We start from the raw sequence: 16,739 nt of genomic DNA, 5'->3' as shown, positions 1-16,739 counted from the left end.
CCGTGCTGTTCCGCGGCTTCGTGACGCTTCGCTAGAGATTCTAAGGATTCGATTTCTCGGGTGGCGGCCACGGGGGGATAGCATAGGATGTCTAAAGAGAAAATGATCTTCAGAAGCGGATACGTAATTTGGAGGACAGTGTGAGAACGAGAAACGGATGAGCAGGGAGGGGCGCCAAGGGGCTGAGGCAGGGTGAGTCGCACGTGGGCTACAAAGCACGTCGAGAATACTCTTGAAAGTGAATACTGGTATCCAATTGCAAGTGCGAGCTGTGTCTCTAGTTGTTCAAAGTGTGCATAACAGCGCCAGCGAGGGTGGTAACTAATTGGCAGGTTGCTCTCAAGAACATAAATACGAGGCGAGAGAATCGAGAAGCGGTGGGGGTGGCAGCTTTCAGAGACGGCAGAGATGGCCTCAGGGGAGTTTCGTTGCCGATGACGAAGTGCCTCGACTTTGAAGCCTGCCATTTTTGTCAGACCGATGGGGAATGCGAATATTGGATAACAGGGATCGGGACGTATCGATTTGAGGGATGGCCGGGGGGCGAGGGGATGCTGCAGGCCTAAATGCGAGGAAGCATGTTCGAGGGTTACAGATTGCAAGAGGTATCGTTCTGACACCCTGAAGCGTGGTTTATGGGCGATTTTTGAAAATTTTTGTGCTAGTACTGGTTCTCGAGAAGGGTGCTGAAGTATTTGAATACTTTCACACTACTCGAAGTTCATGAAATACCTACACTTTTTTATTTATACTAAACTGTTATCAAATGTTGTTTTCATCAGTATCTTTAAACCTTATATAATCGTTTGAGACGATGTTTATAGCCAAAACTATATCGTAGAGTTTTACTTGTAGTTTATAGATTTCAATAATGTAAAAGTGGCCAAGTACTTAATGCATAGTTAGAAAGTTGTAAATGGAAAAAATTGTGCATTTATTCATTGTAAGCCTTATTGAATATAAATGTGTACTTCAATTATATGATAAGTAGTACTGACAAAAAAAGGGGGTTTGTACATATTTGGGGTGTGTATTAGTACCTTAGTGATTGGACTAGAACTTCTAGATTCTCGCTAGAATTTCTAGTGAGAAATAGGAATATAAGACAAGAAGGCGTTATGTGCATATGTTGACAGAATATTTATTAAAAGAGTAGTAGGTAATTGACATTGCATCAGTCACAGTTGCAAAAGCAGAGAATATATAACTTTCATCTGTATCGAATTTGATGTCATTTCGTCACAGGAATAGTTGTCCATGTAAGCAGTAAATGATGTTTAGAGGAGTGCTGCTTCTGTAATAATTAAAAGTAGAGTATTTATAAATGTTTTTATTAAGTTGACTTTTTAAATGAGAGTTGTAACAAGATCTACTATACTACATCGACGTAGGTCTGAAGCCTTTGATGTATTTAAAAAGACTACGTATTTAATAGAACACGACATTCTGGCCTTAAGTATAGACAGTGGATAATAAAATTTACGAGCCCTTAACATACTTGTCTTAATTGTCGTAGTTAAATCCTTGGTCAGTTATTTACTAGCAGACACGTATAGCAGCGCAGGCAGCCATGGGAACACCCTTGTCAACGATCACGTCGATGATCTGAGCGCCATGCTTGTTGATGAATTCGTTACATTTTCCAGAAACAGCATGTGGGAGATGGTTGCATACACTGTGCACTGCATTTTCTACTTTGCCTCTGGTTTTATCACCAACCAGACGTTGGTCAACTTCCTTCATAGCCAGTTTGCAGACACTGCACAGGGGGTTGAACTTAGCTTCTTCGATCTCTTCCGTGGCCTGTCAGACAAATTAAGATCCATGTTAAAATTGGCTATTCCAGTGTAATAATAACTAGATTACTGAAAAAAAGTGACACTTCCCGAAAATCATCAATTTATTTTTATCCATAAAACGAGACTGTGGAAATGAGGTATTTTTATCTGAAGAAAGGTCATTTCTGAATCCATATATTCACCACTACTACTTTTATATTCTTATTTTACTATTGCCATAATTTTAATAGTAAGCAGTAAACAGAAACATGGTGTTTTATTAGAGACTCTTGAAATTTGAATACTATTAACTAAATGGTAAGAATCAAAAATTTTGTTAGTACTTAATTTTTTACCACAGAAAATTTCAAATTGATTTTCGGAAAATTTATTTTTCAATTCTCTTCTAATAAATAAACAATAAGATGTATTTAAAATAATTACTTACCCATGCCGATCCAAGAAGGCAGATACAGAGTACGCTCAAAAAGGCTGCGAAGTACTTCATGTTTGCTGTGGGTGTTTTGTGAAATTCGTGTCTCGAATTTGTCTGCTTGCTCCACAGTGAGACCCCGTTTATATACCAAATTCATCGTTTAATTAATATGCCATTTGCTGTGATTATCTTTAGTTTGATAGAACAGACACTTGCGTACATATTTGCTTCTGATATTATGTCTGCTCCAAAAATTTATGATAATTAGCTATCATGCCTAGATACATCTCTAATCTTACACACGTGATAACAAAATTATAGAATCGATTATCTCCTCTAAATATTGTTTGATTTAAAGAAGAAATGTTTCTAAAAACAGACTCGTATCGTATCTTCAGCTGTGTAAATGGAATCACGCTATCTTTCTTAAGGCATAGAAACACAAGTACTAAAACTTGCAAATAGTTAAGCGATTCTCTTGCTCAAAAATATCTCGCTGTTTTTACAAGTTTATTCTAGTAGTTTGGTTTATCTATGTCAACAAAAATTCAGTCGATAACTTTTTAGTATCCTACTGCAAGGAATATTTAATTGTTAGTCATTTCTCCAGAGTCGTATTGTTTTTTTACTCAATTTTTTAAATTCATGACGTTCATAAACTAATATTTTGTTAAAATTTATGTTATATTCGTCTGATAAGAACGTTTCGGTTAATTTTCTCGCATACTGACACAATAATTAAAAATGTTCTGCTCGATATTCGAGGCAGCTTCAGCTAGAGATAGAAAAGCGAGCGAACAGAGGCTCGAAGTTCGTCGATTGTTAAACGACGAACGATCGGTGAGGTTGTTGAATGAGAATTCCTGTTCGAGATCTGTGGTTTGGAGCACCTTCGGTAAATACTGCCGGATCAATTAGCGAAATGGGAGTTACTAATTCGGTTGAAGCGCTTCTCCGTTCCTGTTGTGAACGGCGAAGTCTAATGGAATAAAGTATGTGGGCTTGGAATACCAGAAAAGTCTTTACGACCTCTTGAATTTCCAATTTGTAGTTCTTGCAACCAGCCTTTTGCGCTGCTTGCGTCCCGTCTCATAATAGTATAAATGAAAAAAAGAACACAAATATTAGACTTTCTGTCTCAGCAAAATCAAAGATCTAAAATACCCATCTTCTACAAACTGTACATCCACTCGTCTCTGTCTCAAAAAACCTATTCAGCAACGCACATCAACGCAATACAAAATCATCCCCGTAGATATCATAGTTTCCCTATAGAAAAAGAAAATAATTTTTCCACGCAGAAGGGATTTCACGGTAGTTCCGAATATCCCATTTCATACCTGCGCGAAATTTCAAAGAATTACCATGAAACGGTATACGATCATTTCCTTTAACAACGTAGATAAAAACAACGTCGAACGACGGCATGGACACGGAAATGCGCGAGGACACGATGCAGCGCGGCCGTGCATGCGTGCCCGTCGCGAAATGGAATTACCAGGGGATCGTCGAGATAAAAAGCGAGCGCGGTATCGCCGGGACGCGATCGATAAATTTAACCAATTCCAAGCGGCGCTTTATGGACTCGTTATACCGTCGGTATCGTAATTATCTCCATTTCGAATTTATACGTGCGCCCGCGCCGTCCGAGATCCTTTAATCTTCTCGCTCGCGCCTCGTTTCCATCGACGAATTACTGTAACGCGCCTCGTCGTGTTATTAACCAGGGAGCACTGTGACCGCGGAGGCTGCGGACGACCAACGATTTTGACGCTTACGAACAATTTGGGGGAATTAGGGTGCGATCGATCCAGGAGTGAGATGAGGTTGTAGCGTCTAGTAGCGGTTTGGGTAGAATGGTTGAGAAATACGTGTGTATTACTTATTGTTAGTTATTTAGGTGACTGTAGACTCAATCTTTTGTTTATATATGGTAATTTATTTATTTGTTTATTTATTATAAACGGGGTAAAGTCTCATTAGTGTGGAACATGGATAAAAAAAGATATAGGCTAGGAATAACAAAAGTACATGTTGCATCATTTATAGAGGAATGTGTTACAAGAAATTATAGCAATTTGTTTAACAAAGTCTTAAAACTGCACGCTTTGCTCGAAAGAAAGTTTAAGTGAACGCACAACTTATTGATATCAATACAGGAACGATTTTGGGGATCAGAGTTACTCATTGTAGAGGCATAGAAAGCTGAATGAAATATCAATACAGATCTCAGTGATTTCGATGGTGCATAAACATGTATGATTGATAATAATTTCGGGCAGCTTACAACGCTGTTAATTAATTTCTGTAAAAACATTCGATCAGTAGCAGTTCGTGTTTCGAGAGATTGCATGTTAATCATAGTAGTATCGTATATTAGTATCGCATGTTAATCATAGTGTAGTATCCTATAAGCTATAAGGATAAAAACTGTATTAATATATATCTATCTTAAACTCGTACTTTTAATCAAAGTTGTAGAACAGAAATTTCTACAATCAAAATTTTTTTATTTTACTCTACACGCGGAACAGACTGACACAGTTTATCCAGGAAATCCTGAAACACGCAGCTGATAATAACGATAATACCGCCGTGCTTTTGCACAATACGAGAAAAGAAAATTTGTTTATTTTCCAGCATCGCTACTAGCGCTGGAAAGATGCGTTTGAATAACACGAGAGCACATTTATAATTTCGTGGCGGCCTGTATAATGAACCTCGAAGAATAATTATACTGTCCGACGTTACCTTTGTGTGCGGTCGGGCGAATCATCTCGCCAGTAGCAATTAAAAAAGAGGAAAAAACGGAGCGAAAAAGAGCAGGGCGTACACGAGCGCCGATAACATCGTTTCAAAAAATTGACGTCAGTACGCCTCGACCCAGTTTCCCCTTCGAACGATTCTTTCGCCATGGTTGTAAAAGTCGCGACCGGGGTAACACGATTGTAAGTTACACATGCTTCTAACGACACGGCACATTCGAGTGGACCAGGTCGAGTCTCGGTGTACCTACCCCTACGTGTGTATATGTGAAAGAGGTTAAAATAGAGAAAAGGGAAGAGGGAGGGAGGAAATGTCAAGCAGGACGAGACGTGGAAGCTCAGAAGGAAAAGGGAGGGAATGAAGAGATACGGGAACGAGCGAAAGGGAAGAGATGTGAAAGGGGAAAGGAGCAAATTGTGGTGGAAAAAGGAAGGCGGAGGATTACAGCGGCATTTAGTGTAGTAGGTCTTTCACAGTTAGAGGACACCTTGAATTAAACATTTATTACGCTTGGTAAAATAATTGCACGGAGAATCAGGGAAAAGGTACATACATAGTTCGGTATAGATTAGAATGTAGGTGTAATTAGAAGGTAGTTAATCGTACAAGACCACTTTTTCAGATAACTTCCTTAGTAGAACTATAAAATATTTTTAAAAACTAGATGGCTTGTTATAATATCCATACTCTTAGATAAGTGTGTTTTTATTGAGACACTCATGGCTGGATTAAGGTCTCATGAAGTCTGGAACTGATACGACTACTGTTTGAGAGAATGTTACGAGGCATAAGGAATAACTATCATGAATCCTTAGACCAAAGTAAATGTGATTCTAAAAGAACATCATTAACAAATCTAAAGTAAGTTTTTTTCTTAAGTATCTGTAGAAATATATTCTAATATATTTATATACTAAAGATACAGATATATTATAGAAAGCCCTTAAAGAGTGAGTCTCCACGCTACAACCCCCTCTACCTACCACTCTCCCCTTAATCCAGACCATTACACACCAGAGATGTCACACATAGCAGTGTTTAACTTCGACCCACCATTATTCATATCGGATTCACCTGGGCGACTATCAATTTCCAGCCATCGGGACGATAAACTCCTGCAACGCTCTCGCAAATTTGTCAGTCCAAAAAGTCCAGCGGAAGTCTATCGCGTCGTGTTCGGCTGTTTTCAGCTACTTTACAGCCAGAGGATACGGGGAGCTCGCGCTTGGAACATTAAGCGCGCGCCGCACGGTTATTAAAGAGGATTACAGCCTTTAATAATCCCTGAGCTTTCACAAAAATTCCGCGCGCCGCGCGCTTGAATTACCTTTACCAGGCCAACTTCCCGTTTCCCGGCTTTCATTGTTTCGCCGACCATTTGTTTCTGCCTCGCGTAACGCTCCGCGGAGGGGGGATGGGAAGCTCGTTACCACTCTGCCTCCCCATTGTTTCCGGAAAGGGCTCGTTCGAAAATTCGGTTCATCGCGAATATTTCCTTTTTCCCCAGCCCGCGAAATCCCATCCGACACTTGTCGCCAGCGCGGACCAGCGGCGAGGCTTCGCAGCGCGTGTCGCGGGCCAGCGCGTTATTAGATTTTCAAACCCCCTCGCTGCCTCTCGCAGGAACATCGCGAGAGGGGCTCGGATGAACCGGAACTCCCTGCTCCTCTGTCCCCCTTTCCTAACAACTGCCGCCCTTTCAGCAGCGGTCACCGAGGGACCCTGTTTAACCCGTTCGTTCCATGGGATGAGAGGCACGGTCAGGGAAAGTCGGGAGGATTTAAAAGCGATAAGATAGAAATCGATTTCGTCTTTTTTAGCGATGGGGCAGTTTTAGTGAAATGCTGTGGTGCTTGAGGATGAATGCTAGGGCGAAGGGATAGGAGGAAGATTTTAGGGTAGCAGTAGAGGTTCAGGGAAATTGAAAAAGAGACTTGGAAACTTGTTTCTGTGTGTGTGTGTATGGGGGGCGGGGGGTGTCTTGGAAGATGATTTTAGTCTGGCGGTGACTTCAACTGGGTTTATGGTGTATGATGAAACATTAGCAAATATCATAATTTTATTATACGTACAAGGTGTCCCAGATGGAAACCGATAAACTTTGTCGACATGTTTGTGATGTCATTCTGAGCAAAAAATGGTGTCATACAGGCTGTCGCAGAACTGATGGTACAAATGGGAATGATGTGATTCTACATGAAAGAGTATGTCGAAAATATACAATAAACTTTTTTGATATTATGCTTCGTTTTTGAGAAAATTGAGTTGGAGTTATGGTTGAGTAGAAGCGTATAGAAGTGCAGTTTTGGGTGCTGGAAGAGTAGATGAGAGAAGGGGAACACTTTCGGTCTGACCACTGCTTCTGTGGTACGCTAGAAGCAGTCACCTTTTCCCATTTAGTCTTCAGACATAAAACTGTAGTTCAGTACACTTGTACTCGGTCAAAATTCGGAGTCAATTTTCTCGAAAAAGATATTAACAATTTTTATTCTACATTTTCATCTTATTTTTTCATGTAGAATCACCCCCTTTTCGTTTGTACCATTAGTTCTGGAACACCCTGTAGAAAATGTGAAAGTAGTAGTGTGAGAGCCAAGATGGTATGTAATTCTGTAGATCAAAAAACAAAAATAAAGTTTAATTATGTCTTGAATTCCTAGTGAGGATCGTTAATGGGATTTAACATAGGGGCAGGACTTGAGCAATATACACTAAGTATGGCGGCAAATAACACTGCGTTAACCGCGAAATACACACGTAATTGTCTTGAGTAACGTGAAAATGTTAATTAAAATCGAAGAAATTTACTCTTGGACGAAGCAAATTCTTCGCATAGAAATGTTATTAAAGGAAAACGTGTTCTTAATGGAGTGGTAACGTTTTTCTGTTTTGCCACCAAACGCCGTGGCGTTTATATCGAATCACCATAGGCGAATTTCGTTTTACTTCTATGAAAAGCTTTGTTATTGGTTCATCTTCGAGTTTTGAACAAAAGCAAATGACAGTACATTACTCTAAATTATAACTATAAGGAATGTTGAATATAGCACCGAGTTTACAACGAGGGAATATTATGTCAGTATTGACTTTATATCGATCTATATGTATTTCTTTTTTAATTTCGTTTTTACTGTTTCAGTCCATCAAATATTTACGAGTAAAGCTATTTTTCATGGAAACAGAGGCGCTTATAAAATAATTCCAGTCTTTATTTCCAATTTATTTTATTATGTAGAATCGTACGAGTAGTGACGTGGCACCCTCTGTAATGATAATTTACACTGTGGATCTTTATGCATTTATGAAAAATTTAAATGTGGAAGAAAATACAACATATAATATGCAAAAATATACAAAATATAAAAAGTAAAGTCCACGTTATATTTTCATACAGAAACAAATTTTTAGTTTGTTTCCATTATAAAAATTTGAATTTGCATGTATAGCCAGTCTAATGATAACACATCTCAATAATTTTTATAGATATCTGTTACTATTGTCTTCAAGAAATTATGCAACATTACACAGGCTTTAAATAGAAAGGAAGTAAAGGTTCTTTCTGAGTTTACGACGAATCTACGTAAAGGATAACGAGATTTGTGACGGATATCGTTGACGAGGTTAATTAGGATATTCCTATCCAAGTCGTTTTAATTGCGTGTGATGTAATCTAAATGGGTGGTAATGGCAATCGTGGCGTTGCAATTACAGTTCTGTAATGGACCGCCGCGACTAGAATTAATTCCAGGGATAATGATTATCAACGCGCGATAAAACGAAACGAGTGCGCAGTTAGAAATGCATGAGAGTTACGAATTCGCAGGAATGATAATACCGAGCGTTAATTGCCAGCTTAAATCAGTTTTAAGTGGAAATTTAATGGGAGCTACGCTACCTTCATGATTTTTGATACCAAATTCCGAAAAGATCGTAACAGTATGATTTCCCTTATTTAATTCAAAATTATATAAATCAAGTAAAGTTTAATCTTAAATTCTAATTACAAATTCTTACACCCGCATGGAATGTTGCATTAATAAGAAACAAATAATATATAATTAATTCACGTTCCTGCATTTCGAAAATTCGCAATAGGTGGACATATAAGAATCGAAGACGTCTCAGCGAAAATATCCTACGACAAATCATAGAGTTTCCTTCAACTTACATAAACTCACTACAAATAGAAGCGACACAATAATAAATCACCTTACGCAATATTAAAAACGAAAGAATCTCACATCAAACGGAAGAAATCCTGCATCCTGCGTTTTATGAAACAGCAAAATATCGCAGCACAGAAGAAAAAAAAAGAGAATTCAAAGAAATCCCCGCATCCTTCTTTCCTTCTGCGAGGAAAGAGAATCTTCACCCCAAGGTCCAACAGAACAGGAGGACTACATTTTTCGCCGTCGATCGATCGTTCCCGCGGCACAGAAGAATCGAAAGAAGAGGACACGAGAGAACTCGCAAGCCGCATCAGGAAGAGTCCCCGGCAGGTTTTCGATTCAAAGAGGAACTCTGGCACCAAGAGTGTCGGCGCAACCCCTTCTCTTCCTGATGCGTGGCACGTTTTCCCAAAGACCCCCAGCAAGAACCGGGATGACTGACCGGTCCAGAGCTTCGTCGCTAAAGCGAAAAAGAGACGGAAAGAAGATGATCCTCCGAGGGACGAATAATAACAGTCCGTGGGGGCCTCGGATGGAGTGGGGAGGAGGACCACCAGCGGCTCACCGCGATTTCGGCAATTTGAAGGCGAGTTAGTTGGCCCGCAATCATCACCTAGAGTGCAATACAAGATCTGGCGGAAGTGCAAGTGACCGAAGTCGCGAGAGTTCGAACCGTAGCCACGGTACACGGTTTCGTGGCGAGGATCGGCCAGTTTTAGTGTGATTATGGTTGGGCCTCTTAACAGTAGTGTAGAAACAGAACCTTCTTCCTTATTTTGTACTCAGTTAATAGCATTTCAAGTTAACTACGAGTGTTGAATCCAGAAAGAGTCGAAGAAACGATCCTTAGGAGTCGGTGGGACTCTCCTCTGTGCTTCGCGCGACCGTAGAATCTCTCGACGTAAGTCCCCAGCAGGAGAGAAGGAGTTGACTCGCGGGACGCTCGCGAACGGTCACGCGCTCCATTTCCCCCAGGGGAAAAGCTATCGGCGTGGATCGCAATAATTTTTCTCCTCGGTTCGTCGTGCATTCGTCAGGCAGGGACAAAGGGAGCTACCGAACAATAGACAGATAGGCAGGCCCGCATCGAGGATGTCGGGGATTCCGCGCGAAAGAGAATTCGGGATACGACGATCGAACGTCCTATTGGCAGGTGATTGATATGTTTGCCATTTGCGTGCGCTTCCCTTTTTCACCTCGCACCGAGGATACCTACCAGGCCGTGGACCGTGAACGTGACTTCGCTGTGATATGGATGGTTACAATCATGCCTGGTATCATCAGCAGCAGCAGCATCATCACCATCATCGGCATCATCATCATCATGCGCATCTGGAGCAACAGTACCAACAGCAGTACCAGCCGCAACAAGGGCAACAGTACAATCAGCAGCCCCATCAGCATCACGCGTATCATCAGTACACGCAACAGTACCCACCGGATTATCTCTATCGCTTCTCGTTGCAGGTAAATGACGCTCTGTGTAAGACACGACGAGCAACTCTTGTAGCTTTTTAGTTCGATCTGGGTGGTGGTTTTCAAAACTGGTGATAATTAGAGTTAGGATTTAGCAAGGTTTAAGTGATATAGAATTATGGTTAGCTATAATTGGGGTAACACAGAATATGAGATATAAAGATACAAGATAGAATTTCGGATGAGGCACTTGCAACTTTCATTTTTGCATAAAGTGAAAAACTGATTTACTGGTCACTCTAGATATCAATTAAATATTTCGTTCTCCACGGTTTACCTTTTAAAAGGATAATTTCTTTAAAATCCTGTAAACATCATGATAACGTCTAGTGTTTCCACTAAATATACAGAAATGCACTTAGGAAACACTGAATCGCAACCCTATTGTATTCTAAAGGCTGGAACAAATGCGTCCAGTAATTTAGTCCAGTGACGAGTAATTTAATAACTTACTGTGTATGGTCGCTAACAATTACTGTCGACTCAACTCAGTTTTAGAGTCCATACACCCTAGGTTACTTAACTACTTGCCACTCAACTAAGTGACTAAACGTGTCTGTTCCAGTCTTAACAACAAAACTAAAATTTTACTGGAGCAAGCGACTGATTAGTCACGTGTCCAATCTATTCGCATGTGTCTTCCATACAGCAATCGGTATTATTTCCTAGACCTGTTAAAAGCCATTCAGACAATAATATCATCCCATAAATATTTCCTGCTGGTAGATTTCACTTTAAGAATTCCAGCGGTATTCTCGATAACTGAAAATACTACTTCGGAATCTGAACGATCATTTATCACTCGGTGGTAGTGTGTCTTATGAAATACTGGAAACGGTTTTCGAGATCCGCCATATATATTCCTTATCGGACAGGCAACTGGCGGACACGAATTAATCAAACCTCAATGCAGCATGTTGGTGAATATGTGCGCGCGTACAATTTTGCAATGTTCGTTCGACGTGTCGCGCGCGACATGAACAACCGCATATCGAACGGAGCAAATGAGCAAAGTATGGAAAGGGAGCACGGACGAATGGACACGGGGACGGACACGTCGGTTGTGTCACGATTCGCTCGTCAAATGATTTAATCGTGTAACTGTTTGTTAGGACAAACGTGATTCGAACGAACCTTTCAAAGACTCCGATCGTTAGATTTAGTTAGGCAGCTGGCATTCATTATGAGAGTGATTTGGGGTAGAAATTAGGGAACTACGAAGCGCTAGCGATTAGTTATAGAGGAATGATATAACGTTTGAAGTTTCTGACGGAAGCTTTCAGAAATATTAGTAAATTTATAATAGCTTTGTCTTCTTTTCATGGTATCACGAAAACAGTGATGCTATTCTAAATTTTTGTAACCGATAGCGAAGTCAATCTTCGTTACTCCACTATTTAGGAAACGTGTGGAGCGTATCTATTAATTTATTTTACAGTTTCGCTGAAATTCTATTGGGACCAATCGCGAACCACGAAAATATTATTAATCACCGAAGGAACGAACCTCTCAATCTCATTATCGTTGTCCCATTTTCGAAGGTGCCGTTTAAGTGGCTTTTAACCTAATAATCCGCGTTGAAACGATGCTAAAACAATAATGTCCTCTTTGAAATATCGCTGTCTGGCGGAATAATGCGGGGAACGCAGCCGAAACCCTCATATAAATGCGGGCAAAAGGAGACAGAGTTGCGATTGCGGAGTCACGACTGCGTCGCAGGTTAAAACGACATAGTTCGGTGTCCGACGTCGAGGGCGAAATGCAACCAGGCATGCCTTTATCTGACAGATAGCTGCTGGTGAACTTATACGTTACTTGGGCCAAATTATGCTTCCGTTATCCCCTATGGTCGTTCGGTCGCGTTCAGAGAGCGAGTTGTGCTTCTATCGCGTTGGGACATCATTCTGGAAGTTATGGTTCCTGTCAGACAGTCACACCAACGAACCGAATTTCCCTTGAATTCGTGGCTGGCTGTCGCGAATTTCTCACAGGAACAGACTCGAACGTGCCCTTAGTCCGAGGGTGTACTTGCAATCGTTGCTAGTGAAGTTCGGTGGTTATGCTTGGCTAGTATGTTTTCTTCTATGTATACTTGTATGTATGCAGACTTCGACTAGTAAGTTCTTGATTATCTACATTTTCTTTGAGTTTTGAGACAAATTGATTTTTCAGTATTCTTAAACACTTTGATTAAATAGGTTCAACTAGGCGTAACAGAATGTTTATTTCTGTTGAAATGTTAGTACTATGAGGAGCATTTAGAATATAATATAGGTACTTTCCACGAATCGTACGAATTAGCTCATCCTCTACTTCCAGGAACTCCATATCCAGAAATTTCCATATCTAGAACTTTCGGTTAGCCCCCAAGTGTCCTGCAGTAGACAGGTATTACTCAAGTTAGCATCATAGATGGGTTTCGGTCAATAGAGATTCCATGTACAGATTTCGAATTTAATCTGACTTTAGATTGACTAAGTTACGAAGCCTTAACAATTTTTCACAATAAAACAAGAGCAAATTTGCCAACACATTCTTCTATATCCAAAGATTGAAGTCCCAGATAATATAGACTGTATGAACCTCAGAGACACACAACACATAAACAGACCAATGGCCATCAAGAAACATTTAAGCTAATTTTATCAAGAGCAACACTTCTTTAATCGAAACCATCGAAAAAGAACCTGTACATCTATTTCAAGAAAGACCCCTATCTCCTAGCCTCAGCTTCCATCCAAGCTATTCAAAAAGTTAAGAAAATATTAATTCTCTCTTGCAGACTTCAAATTGACATTCTTCAAATTCAATTCGTTATTTCTTAATAAGCTCTGCAGACGAAACACTTATTTCAAGCAAGACACCCCTCATTCCTAGCCTCAACTTCAGAACCAAAACACTTGGGGATGTTCCCCAAGCATCGTTACGAATCTTCCCCTGGATCGTGTCGTTTCGAAGGCTCATGTCAATTCCCATCTGCTCCCGCGGTAGCGTCGACAATCGTAAAAATTCGAACAAAGAGCCCTAATAAAGACGCGCGCGACGTGGCAGCATGCACAGATACGCGGTGAGTTACGCGCGTCGTACGCGCGAAATTATGCTCCTGTATGGTGGTGCGACGTGAACGAGCCATGGCGTTGGTATCTCGTGGCGAGTCAGATTTACGACTTGTCAGGCGACGCGGGAAAAAGCAGATCGGGGGCTTTTCGAGAGGCCGTACCGAAACGCTCGCGATCGTTAAACTGCCAGGAAGAATTGCGGCGTCTATAAGCCCGTGGATCTCCGCCAATGACCACCCGCGGCCAAACTTTCTAAAACGAAGGTGACAGTTGTCGAGTGTTTTGAGAAATATCTAGAACGCTGCTTGTTATGACCTATATGGACTGATGATGGATCAGACATTTGTGGAAACCGGTTTAAAGCCATTAGATATACATACTGTATTACAGAGTGATTCACTGTAGAATACTATTGAGACAAAAGTGGAAGTAAAGTGCATTCAGTGTCCGCAAAATCGCGTCAGAAGTTGAGATATGATTTTGAGAAATGTAACGCAGAGCCTTGAGCTAGCAATACTTAAACAGATTATCGAAAATCGTGAAGATGGTTGTTTATTAAGAAAATGCAGTAAATTAATGGATACTATTTCAAGGTATAAATTAGAATTTATTCTTAAAACAGATTATCACTTAAAATAAGAAATAGGTTTCAAGCAACTAACCGAACGAGAAAAGTTAAAATCGATTCTGCCCAAAAATTAGTAATTGCTTCAAAATAATTCTGCTCCATAGCACAGTCGGTATTTATTCGGTATTATCCAGAACATCAATATAACAGCGAACAAAACTGCAACCTTCATTTTCAAACTCTTCCAATTATATTCCCTATTAAAACAAAACGCCCTCGAAAGCTGACGAACTTCTATACCAAAAGCTCTCCGCCGAACACCTAATGGACTATCGTAAACAGTAATTCCAGCTTTAAACATTAATAACATTATGCTCAAACACAGCAGTCGACAGCGGCAGCGCGCTCAGTCAGCGACGAAGTGTTTGAAACGGTCCGACCACGGTTACTGCCATCATAAATCCATGATTAGATTACCGTGCATCCATCATTCGCTTTACTGGATCGTCGGAGTGGCAGCGTTTACAGCTATCTCGATTGGCTCGTAATCGACGTCCAAAAATATCGCTGTCGAAGCTCGTACGCGGGCAGAAAGTTTAAAAACGGTAACGACACAGCAATAACGCGCGGGAGGTGGGCCTTGCAAATACAGTGTCGATGGGAATATACTGAAACAAAAGTGGACAATCGATATCGTCGGTAATAATCGGTGTTCTATTAGGCGGGAGATCGCAAAAACGCAAACTACGCTCGAGCGCTGGAAGATGATTAATACGCAATTTTCGTCCCTGTTACCATCGGGGAGGTGCATGGTTCATAGAATTCTCGTTTGACTACGCGCGTTTCAACCGCCCGACACGTACCACCCCCGCTGTCCCGAGTATCGACCGCGCGACACGCGTTAATTTCTTTCGCCAGGAATTTCGCTAGGTCCTCTGTGATTTGTGGCGTCGAACGAGTTGCGAACAGCCGACGCGACGGTTCTATCGGGCAGAAAGCGTTGTTCGATTGGCATTCGACTACCTTTGACAGGATCGACGGCTGAGTGCCAGGCTGATAATAGAGAGGGCTGAGCAACCTTTTTTGCGAGCAAGTCGATAGGTGGTTCATTAGATTTGAATCTAAGAGTTCTTGTTTTTTATTGTAGAAAATGGGAACATCGCTCGATACTCTTTTTGTGTACTTAGAAACTTGGTCAAAGGTAGAAAGTTACGGTTTAACAGTGAAGCTACTGGAAATATTACAATTTTCGGGTTCGTATTAAAAGAAAAATTTATTTTTCAATTTTGGAGTTTAGTTTCATTTGAAAACCTGAATATTTGAAAATTTGAATATTCTGTGTTTCAAAAATTTGAATATTTTTGAAATTTGTATACTTGAATACTTGTTTAAAATTTGAGAATTCAATTATTTGAAATTTTGTGACCGAGAAGACCAACAGAGAAATGTAACTGACTTGACAATACTAAAGAAACGACAATCAGAAATAATAGGGAATAAAGACAGAAGTCTATTGGAACGCGAGCAAGATACCAGCAACAAGAATACAACTGTTAAAAAGGGAACTGAACGAGAGCAATTAAACGAAACCGGCCACAAAACCTGAAGAAAGACGTACAAAGCGTCTGGAAGAAGAAATAAAACAGAATCATGGGAAATAAAGCTGAAGGGGCGCGATAAAATGGAGGACAAGGGTAGGAAGTAGCAAAAGGGTGATTGGTAGTAGCGGAGGAAGCAAAACAGAAGGATGGGCGCGCGTTAGAGGCACAGAAAGGTTGGAAAAAGGAACAGGGACGGGGTGATAAGGGTAGACAGGTTGATGTTGCGCGATGGATGCAGCAACGCCCTGGTAGAAGGGGAAGAAAAAGGGGGGATTTAAACAGCAATAGTAATTCGTTCACTGACAAAAGGCCTGCTTGGAACAATGACGTCTACATCCTGGCCGCACGTGTCCGTGCAGCTTTCCCTCGGATTTTCCCGTTTGTCGAGATCGCGTTCAGATCTATCTTCCCTCGAGCGGATTGGCTGGAAAATGAAGGAAAATTGGTAACTGTCGCTCTGTATTACTGCATGCTACATTTTTAACGGAGCCTTTGATGGAAAACGCAAAACACATGTGTCGTGAACCTTGTGAACTGAACGCAATTCTGGCGCTAGGAAATGATCAATATCGAAATGAAATTCTCTTCCTCGTTACTAGACTCTATTCTATTTTCTGCAGCTTTAAAATTTGAAAGCTTAGAAATTTTAAAAGTTTCGATATTTTAAATCGTTTTATTTTAGGAAGATTACAGTTGACGGTCGCAGTCTTTTCCAAACAGAATTTTCTTCTCATATTTTTCATTCATCGAAGACTCGAGTCTTGAATTCATAAAATATTAGGTCTGGGCTTCCAAGGAGAAAAGAAATAAGAAAACTCTGGTTCTGATTGCAGTTTCAGCCGATACCTACTATAAAAGTCAATTATCGATCGCGAAGTTTGAAATA

The 16,739-nt window shown here is 40.6% G+C and overlaps 1 protein-coding gene across 1 annotated transcript in view; it reads left to right on the top strand.

The window, feature by feature from the left end:
• LOC143179705 (uncharacterized) overlaps nucleotides 1–16,739 on the top strand; it is a 441,599-nt gene that overhangs the window by 381,859 nt on the left and 43,001 nt on the right. The window lies entirely within an intron of this gene.

This window comes from Calliopsis andreniformis, chromosome 5, assembly GCF_051401765.1.
Source record: "Calliopsis andreniformis isolate RMS-2024a chromosome 5, iyCalAndr_principal, whole genome shotgun sequence".
In the NCBI taxonomy this organism is placed as follows: Eukaryota; Metazoa; Arthropoda; class Insecta; order Hymenoptera; family Andrenidae; genus Calliopsis; species Calliopsis andreniformis.
The sequence above is the reverse complement of the archived record's forward strand: the minus strand, read 5'-3'. Positions and strand labels throughout refer to the sequence as shown.